The sequence below is a fragment of the Macaca thibetana genome, chromosome 1 (genome assembly GCF_024542745.1).
Source record: "Macaca thibetana thibetana isolate TM-01 chromosome 1, ASM2454274v1, whole genome shotgun sequence".
Taxonomy (NCBI): Eukaryota; Metazoa; Chordata; class Mammalia; order Primates; family Cercopithecidae; genus Macaca; species Macaca thibetana.
The window spans coordinates 60,839,200-60,850,396 of record NC_065578.1 but is presented as its reverse complement, the minus strand read 5'-3'; the positions used below and the strand labels follow the sequence as shown (position 1 = coordinate 60,850,396).

General features: G+C 42.6%; 1 pseudogene; it reads right to left on the bottom strand.

Moving 5' to 3' along the window:
• Positions 1 to 1,242: 1,242 nt before the first annotated feature.
• LOC126948384 (sepiapterin reductase-like) lies at positions 1,243 to 2,234 on the bottom strand (annotated as a pseudogene).
• Positions 2,235 to 11,197: the final 8,963 nt, after the last annotated feature.

Here is an 11,197-nt window from a genome sequence, read left to right as displayed (position 1 = left end):
TTGAGGAACTTTCAGTACTGTGCCTGACACATAAGAGATATTCAGTAAGAACTTATGGGATAAATAAATGAGCCTTGTAAGGAGGACATTAAAGGGATTATTAATTTCCATTTTATTTGGAAATATTAGGCCACTTTCCCAAAGTCACAATATTGTCTGGTGTTTCCCCGTGAGTCCTCCAAAGACTGGGACCATGTTTTCTACATTTTTGTTGCCCCAGCAGTCACTGGTATGTAGTGCCAAGGAAGAGGATAGAGCAGTAGTTAGTGAACTGGAATCTGACTGCTCTACTGTGTGTGCCTTGGGCAGGTTATTAAACTTCTCCGTGTCATGATTTCTTCATATGTAAAAAGGGGATAAAAATAGTACTTGCCTTATAGGGTTATGAAAATCAATTCAATTCATACAGGTAAAGCTTGTAGCTCAGTGGTTGACACATATGATGGGCAGTAGATGTTCTTCATTCATTTTTGCCTCCCTTTTCTTTTTCTAGGCATTTAATTAATATTTGCGTTAAGTAATTGACCTTTCTATAGTTTTCAAACTGTTTTAATAAGTCATCGTATTTCTTTTCAGTTTCTCTAATCCCAAGCAGGGCTTCCTTCTTGACTTCAGTCACTCACTCCATGAAAGGTAGCAATGTTGCCTTAACTGAAAAGGTTAGGTAACACTCTCCCTTCTTCTTCTTTTTTTTTTTTTTAATTTTATTTGTATCTGCCTTGGCCATGTACACAGACACCCAAGGGCCCCTTCTCCCAGCCTGGGGGAGGGGTGATGGATTCTGGAGGAAGGAGACATCAGAGTGAGGACACAAAGTTCAACAGAAGGTGCTGCTCCCTTCAGCGAGGGACATCTGTGTGGGCGGGGACTTGTACCTTCTGCTCTTCCTCCCCGCCAGGCCATCTGCGAATCTGCATGTGTCCTCCTATTTGACTCAGGTCGCTCTTCCCTCTCCCCACGGACTAGCTATGAGCAGGAGACACAACCTCCTTTCTTGTGTGTTTCAGCTTCTTTTCCTGCTCTTCCCATCCCTTAAATTCTATTCCTGGGGATAGAGACAGGGACACCCATAACCTCTCTCCTAAGCCTCCTCATAATCCAGGGTGCCAAGTCCAGACTCCCGACAACTGGTAAGGCCAGCGACCTGGAAGCTCATCACAGCAGGCGATGTGTAAGGGTAGGACAGTAGACATGAGTATTTATCTGTGTAAGGCAGGACTGCCACCATGGGAGGGTGTGGGGAGCCACAGGGCTCTGGGGTGTGTCTGAAAGTGGGAGCAGAAAGGTTCAGGAAGCCAAACACATGGGTTTATTTATCGTAGAAATCCACGTGGTCTCCAGACTTGAACACCTCCTTTTGCAGCAAGCTCAGCCGTTTTTGGGCTGACACCCTGCAATCCACCAGCTCTCCCTTTGCCTTCAGCTCCTGCAGCCTTTTCGCATGTCTGGGTCCATGGAGGTCTACCGGGCTAACCGCTGGGGCACGTCTGTGTCGGGAGCACCTGGGGCCTAGTTCGGCACCCTCACTTTAGGTTCATCCGACGCCAGGACCTGGAACAGTATGTTAGCAGCAGCCTTTCCCGCACAGTACAGCGCCCAGTCTTTGAAGGGCTGCAGGGCACAGAGGGTTGACATGTTAACCACAGTTCTGTTGAGGCCAAGACTGGTTGGGAAGGCCTTCAGGACGCTGCAAGTCCGGCAGAGAGAGCATGGAGGTCAAGTTCAGCGCCCAGTCTTTGTTCACTTGAGTGGAGTCACCCAGGTCCACGAAGCCTTTGGACACATCCCCAGGAGAGCCCGCGTTGTTGATGAACAGCAGTCGCTGCAGCCCCGCGGCCCTGGGGAGCTGACGCAGGGCACCAAGCAGCGGACTGCAAGCCAGCCTCGGCGCCCAGGTCTGCGCGCACCCGCACCACGTGCAAGCCAGACCGCCTGGCGCCCAGCTCGGCCTCCAGCTGCCACAGCGCATCGTCGTTGCGGGTGTTTAGGACCAGTACGGAGCTCGGCGACAGCAGCGAGGCCAGGAGGCCAGGGTCAGCACAAACACAGCACGTCCTAGGCCGCCCTCCATGCCGCAGTCCTCCCGGCTGGACTCGGACCCTCCCTTCTAGTACTCTGTGAGCCTCCTGATCATGAACTAAGTCCCTGATAAAGGGGGAAGGAGCTGCCAAGGCTGGATAAGGTTTTGTCTTCAACTGTGAGCAGAAATATTTGATATTTCGGGCTTTAGTCATTTTCGGAGACTCCAGCTCCTTGCTCAATTTTTAGAATCCTTTTGTTTTTCTTTTCTTTTCTTTTCTTTTTTTTTTTTTGAGACAGAGTCTCCATCTTGTAGCCCAGCCTGGAGTGCAATGGCGCGGATCTCGGCTCACTGCAACCTCCGCCTCCTGGGTTCAAGCAATTCTCCTGCCTCAGCCTCCTGAATAGCTGGGATTACAGGCGCGTGCCACCACACCTGGCTAATTTTTGTATTTTTACTAGAAACGGGGTTTCACCATGTTGATCAGGCTGGTCTCGAACTTCTGACCTCAGGTGATCCGCCCACCTCGGCCTCCGAAGGTGCTAGGATTACAGACGTGAGCCACTGTGCCCGGCCAGGGCAATCCTTATTGTGCTTTCTTTAGAGATGGAAAGAATGCTCCCCTCTTTCCTTGTCTTTTATCTTAGCTCTTAGTAGGTGCCTTAAAAATGCTAGTTTTATCTCCCATCTCCATGCCCCACCACAAGGGCTAGGTTTGAATTTCACTTCAAAAGTAAGAGTCAAACGAATGCTGATAGCAGCTTTACTCATAATAGTCAAAGATTAGAAGCAACCAAAGTTTTACTTTGGTGAATGGATAAACTGTGCTCGTGGCCTAGCCACACAATAGACTACTCAACAAGAAAAAGGAATGAACTATCAAAGCACACAGCAACACGTGTGAATCTCGACGACATTATACTGAGTGAAAGAAGTCACACACGGAAGAGTTCATACCATATGATTCTACTTATATGAAATGTTAAGAAAAATTTAATCTAGAGTGACAGACAACCGACCAGTGGTTGCCAGGGGCTAGGGTTGTGAGTGGGGATAGACAAGCACAAAGGAATGGTTTTGTTTTTGCTTTGTTTTGTGATGGTGTCTCGCTCTGTCACCCAGGCTGGAGTGCAGTGGTGCAATCTTGGCTCACTGCAACCCCTGCCTCCTGGGTTCAAGCTATTCTTGTGCCTCAGCCTCCCAAGTAGCTGGGATTACAGATGTGTACCACCACACCCAGCTGATTTTTGTATTCTTAGTAGAGACGAGGGTTCTCCACGTTGGCCAGGCTGATCTCGAACTCCTGACCTCAAGTGATCCACCTGCCTGGGCCTCCCAAAGTGCTGATATTACAGGCGTAGCCACCATACCTGGCCGTTTTTGTTTAATTTAAATTTTTTTTTCAATTTCACTCTAAGCAAAGCATGTTGACACAAAGGAATCTTTTTGGATAATGGAAATGTTTTATATCTTGATTATGGTGGTGGTTACATGGGTGTATTGCTTTGTCAAAAACCCATGGATGTGTACACTTAAAATGAGTTCGTGTTATTGTATGTAAACTATACCTCAATGAACTTTGTTAGAAGAAAGAAGAATCAAGATAAAATGACAATACAGTTAAACCATACTTGACAGTTTCTGGTAATGGTGTTTTTTCTTTTTTATCCATCCTCTAAGGAAACAGTAATGACAAGAAAAACCTTTGTTGTACAGATATTCCAGTAAGGAGCATTGGCCACTCCTTGGAGTGAGGAGGAGTTGTAGAATGTTCTGCTTTCATGGTTTGGGAAGGAGAACATCTGCTGTGTCCCATCAGCTTTGTTCCTTTGTTCCAAAGGGTGTGGGGTGTGTTCTGTTACTTTATAAAGCTTGCTCAAGTTCTGCCTATCTTCTTTCACTACCTCACTTCCCCCTTTCGTTGTCTTCCTTTCTTTGTAATTCTTTGCCTGCCAAGTTCTATGAAGTTCTGAATCACAGAGAAGCAGATCACCTCACATTCATCTGAAAATCCAGCTTTAAACAGGAAAAGTAAGCAGGAAATTTTCAGGCAATCGTCTTGACCAAGTTGAAGTTCTGCTTTTTACTCTTTTCTCACCATCTGGATTTCTTTGAATAATTAAGGTTAATTTTTTTTATCACTCTCCTTGTCTGGCCCAGTGAAGAAACATGGTGAGTTTCTGAGAGTTTGGAGCTTGTAGATCAGAAAAATAATGTTTACAAAATATGTAAATACTTTGGAATCAGTTGTATTAAACAAATTTTTAAAAGAAATTATAATTTTTTTCTTTCTTTTTGAATCTCGCTCTGTCACCGGGCTGGAGTGCACTGGCGCCATCTCAGCTCACTGCAACCTCCGACTCCCTGGTTCAAGTGATTCTCCTACCTCAGTCTCCCGAGTAGCTGGGACTACAGGCACGTGCCACCACGCCCAGCTAATTTTTGTATTTTTGGTAGAGACAGGGTTTCACCATGTGAGCCAGGATGGTCTCGATCTCCTGACCTTGTGATCCGTCCGCCTTGGCATCCCAAAGTGCTGGAATTACAGGCGTGAGCCACCGCGCCCAACCAAGGAATTATAAGAAATTTTCGTCAGCAAAAGATTGAAACAATGCAGAACTTTATAAAGTATGAAAACTGCCATGCTCAGAAATAACCATCTTAAGTTTTTGATGAGTACCTTTCTTATTTATTCTCTATATGTTTGTCTTATGTCTTGAACATAAATATGCCGTACTACAGGTACTGTTCTGCAACTTGCTTTTTTCAAATGCCAATATTCTTTTTTTTTTTTTGAGATGGAGTCTTGCTCTGTCGCCCAGGCTGGAGTGCAGTGGCGCGATTTCGGCTCACTGTAAGCGCTGTATCCCAGGTTCACGTCATTTTCCTGCCTCAGCCTCCCAAGTACTACAGGTGCCTGCCACCATGCCCGGCAAATTTTTTTTTTTTTTTTTTTTTTTTTTTGTATTTTTAGTAGAGATGGGATTTCACCATGTTAGCCAGGACAGTCTCCATCTCCTGACCTCGTGATCTGCCTGCCTCAGCCTCCCAAAGTGTTAGGATTACAGGCGTGAGCCACAACTACCAATATTCTTAGAAGTCTTTTCACATCTGTACATATATTACGTTAAAGCAGATGAAATTGTTATTTATGTCAATAGCAGTAAAACATTGGCAGTTTCATATGATTAACCTAATACATCTACTCCAATATTTTAATGGCTATATTGTATTGTAAGGTATGGTTGTAGTCTAATTTTTAACAATTCCCCTGCTGATGGGCATTTAAGTTGTTTCTTCTTTATTTTGCTAAAATAAACAGAACTGCAATAAAACAGAAATATATGAATATATATGTATTTAGGTGTATATATATCTTTATATATATACCTTTGCATATATATGTATGTATCTTTATATATTGTTCTTTCTATTTTTACATATATGTATCAGCATTTCTATAGAATAGATTGAGTAGACTCCTAGAAACATAACTGTGGGTCAAGGGGTTTACACATTTTACATTTTGATAATTATGACCAGTGTCCTCTAAAATGTCCCTAACAATTCATATCCCCAGAATGTCCTTTCTGCCAACACCCTCAATAATCTCATGGGTAAATTGGTTTTTGAAGCGTTTCAAAATGAGTTATTTTATTCAGCAAAAGATGTAAGAAAGACCTGCTTATGTCCAGCTCTGTGCTGGGCCTGGGAAGTAAACATGTGTGTAATTAATGTGGTCACTGCCTTCACAGTGTGTTTATTCTGATTGGTGAGACAAGACTAATGCACACACAACACAGTTGCAATGATTTCAGTGTCATACTTACCAATCATCTCTAGCAAGATTAATTAAAAATATAACAACCGCTTACACTGAGGGTCCATGGAAATCAGACAGAACTGAGTGGCACTGCGAGTTCCTTCACTTACTATGTGTATGACCCTGAGTTTCTTTATTTGTAAAATGGGGATAATAATAGTATTAGCTTGGTGCAAAAGTAATCATGGTTTTTGCCATTAATTTCAATGGCAAAACTGCGATTACTTTTGCACCAACCTAATAGTTTCTTCCTTTTTTTTTTTTTTTTTTTTTTGAGACGGAGTCTCGCTCTCTCACCCAGGCTGGAGTGCAGTGGTGTGATCTTGGCTCACTGCAACTTCCACCTCCCAGGTTCAAGCGATTCTCCTCTCCCAGCCTCCCAAGTAGCTGGGATTACAGGCACACACCACCACACCCAGCTAATTTTTTGTATCTTTACTAGAGATGGCATTTCACCATGTTGCTGAGGCTGGTCTCAAACTCCTGACCTCATGATCTGCCCACCTCAGCCTCCCAAAGTGCTGGGATTACAGGCGTGAGCCACCGTGCTTAGCCCCTAATAGTTTCTTATTGAGTGGTTGTGAAGATTAAATGTATAGTGCTTGGCACTTAGCAAGAACTCTATGGAATGTTTGCTATTGCCATTTGCCTTCACTTTGAGAGCACCTACCAGCCTCATGGGCCTATCGTTATCCCTCGTAGGATGTGGCATCAAGTACTGGATACAAATATTTCTTATGTGGTGTACCTAACCCTGAGGGGATTGGGACCATTGTTCTCCTTTTGAACATTACATTCCTACCAGTACAATCTGGTTGCTAAGGTTTCCACTCTAAAGTTATTTTGTATTCTAAAAACTTTAAGCAGTCCCTGTGCTTTCAAACAGGGGGAATGCACATTGCTCTTTCACAATGCCCTGATTCTTGGTTGAAAAAGGGCCATTTCTATTAAAATATAAAATTATATTTTAGAAAGAAGACAATAAGGGGAGACACTGTAGATACTTTTAACCAAGAATAGAATGGTGCAAAGTTAAGCCATGGAGATACCATAGCTTATCCTAACAGACAAATTCACTACATTTATTAGTAATGTTTCAGAAACTGTTTTTTTCCAGGTATGTACATTTTGTATTCACTGTGGTAGCATAAGCAGCTGGGTGGAAAAGTGCGTGGTCCATTATGCATGACCATGAAAGGACTGTAGTCCATAAATATACAGCTTCCTTCTCCAGTGCATTTAGTAAATCTGTTCCAATTAATTGCCCATTCGATGCATCGATTGTAGCAACTGCTGCTCAATGGAAATTGTGAGAAAAGATCAGATAAATGTAAACAATGGACATTCTAACAAGAGGGCATTGTCCCTACTGGAAAATCATTAGGAGGAAGGACTTTGGTGCATGTAAATTGCTTTTGGAAAGAGGCATCTCCATCGGCTGCTAAGGATACCCTGACAACGTGGATAGGTCTGGATTGATAGGCAGCAGCAAGGAAATACTAAAAATGCCACTTAAAGGCAGGGCTGAAACCACTGCTGCTCACTCAGACCCAAGGCTTTCTGTGTTGGAAGTCCATTGGCATAATTATTTGTCATCAGTGAAGTGATTCACAGGCTATCTGAAGTAGGTTACCTGTTCTCCCCGAGACAGTCTTGACCTACTCAGCTTATTGGATTCCTTTGACTATTTCATGAAAGTTCTAGTCTTTTCCCCCAGTAAAATAGCCTTGCTCATACATACCTAGGATTTTGCTTATAATCTCTGGGGTTTCATAGATGCCCCAGAAGTACCATGGACCCTAGGTTAAGAAATCCTGCTTTGTGTTCGTTTCCTGTTTTCTTCACCCTTTACTTCTAGTGGTGTTACTGGTAGTTTTTCCTTTTCAGGATGAGTGTCTACTGACCTTCATCCCTCAGAGTTGATCCTTCCTTCAAATCTGGTTCATGTTTCGCCCTTTTGGTGCTCTTTGTGCTCTGAGCTCCGTGGGTGCTTGGAGTTGGTAATTCTTAATTTAGTACCTAATTGTTTCAAGGACTACAAGATTGTGTCTACCACTAGCACAACATTTATAAATTCATTCATTCAACACATGTTGAATGAATGCCTACTATGTGCCAGACACTGTTCTCAGACACGTATTGTACTCTATGATAATCAGTATCATACAGCATTTATATTTTCATTTATTCAACACATATTTAATGAGTGCCTACTATGTGCCAGGCACTGTTCCCAGACACTTATCGTACTGCACTATAAGTATTATACAGCATTTATACCTTCATTTATTCAACAGATATTTATTAAGTGCCTACGATGTGCTAGGCACTGTTCTCAGACACTTATTGTGCTGCACTATAATTAGTATTATACAGTCAGCTTGCCAACTTCCCTGCTAGACTATGTCCATGGAGGCAAGGACCAGGTCTCCCACCTTGCCACGTCTTCTTCTCCTTCTTTATTCTCACTCGTCTGTCAACGCTCAGCTCCAATACCATCCATTCTGGGATGGGTTAGGCAATCTCTTCAGAGCTCCTCTGGTGCCCCGTGCTGACCACTGTTAGAGCTCCTGCCACATTATTTTGAAGTCATCTGTTCCCATATCTCTGTCCCCTGGTGTAGTCTCCCCTGTGCCAGGGTCTTCCACCCAGTACAGAGCCCGGCAATGGGAAAACTCAGTAAATATTTGTTGAATATCTAAATTTTCTCTCACCTCCATGCCTTCAAACATGCTCTTCCCTCTGTCTGAAATACTCTTCCTTCCTTTACTATTTGTAAATTCTTGTCAATCTAAACATCACGTCCTCAGGAAAATTTTTTTGATCTATAGATGAAGTTAGGTGCCCTCACACGATGCTCCCAACATAACCTTGGACTTCCTCTAATGTTGTATTTTATTGAAACATCCTCCCTCGGTATCCTCAGGGGATTGGTTCCAGGACCCCCTCGGATAAAAAAATCTTCTGATACTCAAGCCCCTTACATAAAATGGCATAGTATTTGCCTATCACCTATCACATCCTCCTGCATACTTTATTTTTATTTTATTAAAAAATTTTTTACTCTCGTATCTAATTTTACATTTTTACCTTTAAAAAATATTTTTTTTTGCCAGATCATTAACAGAGGGCACCTGTACACTTTAAATCATTTCTACATTACTCATAATACCTAATGTAATGGAAGTAATATGTAAATAAGTTGTTATATTATATTTTTAATTTATATTATTCTTTATTGTTGCAGTGTTATTTTGTTGTTGTTGTTGTTTTTTCTGGCTGTTTTCAATTTGTGAGTGGTTAAATACATGAATGTGGAAACTGCGGAAATACAGCGCTGACTCTACTTCCTTGTTTGATATTTACATTCCTTGTTAGCATATCAGCTTCAGTAGGGCAGGGGTCATGGCTATTTTATTTGCCTCTGTATAGCCGGGGACTAGGATATTGTATAGTCCTTTACTACCCAAAGTGTGGTTCACAGGCCAGCAGCATCTGTACACCCTATGAGTTTGCTAGCAATGCAGGCTCCCACGCTCTATCCCAGACCTACTGAATCAGAACCCACAGGTGATTCACATATGCGTTAAGGTTTGAAAAGCAGTGGTCTAGTACAAAAGCATTCAATCAATAAATGCCGAATGAATAATGAGTTGAATTGAACAAAATGGAATCAATTTACTTTTGGCACCCCTATTGTCTAGCACAGGGCCTAGCTCAAAGTAGGCACTCAGTAGTGTTTGAGGAAGGAATATTGTCTTCCACTGTTCTGCGTGCACTGTGTTTTCTTCAACTAGCTTATAAGCCAAATGTTAGGGCCTTTCTTCTTAATCTCTATAAGTTGAAACTCCTCACTGACTGCATAGTAGACATTCAATAGGGATTCAAAGCCAACCTGTTACTTCAATGTTGGGTAATATATTATCTACCAGGTTGTATTCAAGCAAGAGGGTTTGAGGTGTGGGGTGTGTGAATTGACCAGGAATGTTTCCAGTTGTCTGAAGACCCTCATGTCTTGATAGCAGTGCTTTTAGTCTTAAGCTTCATTTCCATAAAGAATAGCTCATGAAGGGTAACAGAATGGAGAAAAGGCCATATCAATGAGAACCTGGATTTCTGGTTTTCACTCTTTCTCAGGACACTGTTTGGTTTGAAGAGGCCTAATTATGCCACTTATACCAGCAAAACCAGTGGAACAGATCCTTCTGAGTAGTGTGTTTTAGTGTGATTCCCTCTTCCAGATTTTCTCAAGGGAAAAACATTTGCTTATTGGCATTTGGTCTTAGTATTAGGACAACTTACAGACTGTGGACAAAGGCTGTGTGAAAATAGGCATATTGATGCATAAGGTTATTTTTTATTACTAGGTGAAAGTAAAAGTTGGATCAAAATTATATTAATTCATGTAGTGAATATTCTTGATGGTTTGGGCAAATGTTGCACCCTGTTAAACCTGGCAGAAACTTCTTGAGAGCCTCCTGAGCCCAGTGCTGCAGATTTAATCGTTGACCTTGAGGAAATCAAGGCTAGAGAGGGAGTCTGTATCCTGATTTATTTTTTAAAGTACATTTATTAGAATGTCAAAATCTAAGAGGTGTGGCAAGAACTTATGTTTCTTAAATTTGTGGGATTTAGAAAGAATAATTGGAATCTTGAAATTCTGCAGTGCTTGATCTTTAAATTATAGATCACAAACTTTCCAAAATAGTTTCAAGATTATCCTGCATTGGAAGAAGTCAGGTAGAACAGCGGAGATGGCCATCAAACAGTGTCTCTCTGGCTCTGCCCTGTCTGCTCTGTGAGTATGTCCACCATCTTTTTCTAGCTGACAGTTCTGGAAGAATTCAAGGAGGTTCTCACATGTAATTCATCCACTGGTCGTTGGGTGCTCAGTGGTGGCCACTGTTTTGGTCCTTTCCTTCTCTTGTTCCTTGTAATGAATCTTCTTCCACAACAAAAACTGGAGTCCTGGGTCACCAAACACACCCTAGTCGCAGGCCCACTAGAGGCCTGTCACTGCCACTTGGTGCCGGCAGGCATGTATGGCCATGCCTTTGTCGGCAGACCCTCCAATTCCAGTGCTGCCGCCCACTCTGACTACAGATACATTTGACGCCTTTCCTCTCCTTCCTCACCTGTGGCCAACAGTCTCTGAAACAAAACTGGAGCTCACACCTGAACCTAGTTAGCAATCTGATCAGGAGCCAAGTCAACAAGGAATTTCGGAGTCACAGCCCTTCTATTCCCCACTTCATATCCCCTGCTTGCAACCTCATCAAGGCAGGAGAGGCCTGACATGAGAAATCTGATTTTTTATTCAGATGTCCCAGATTGTGCCCATTTTCATTGTTACT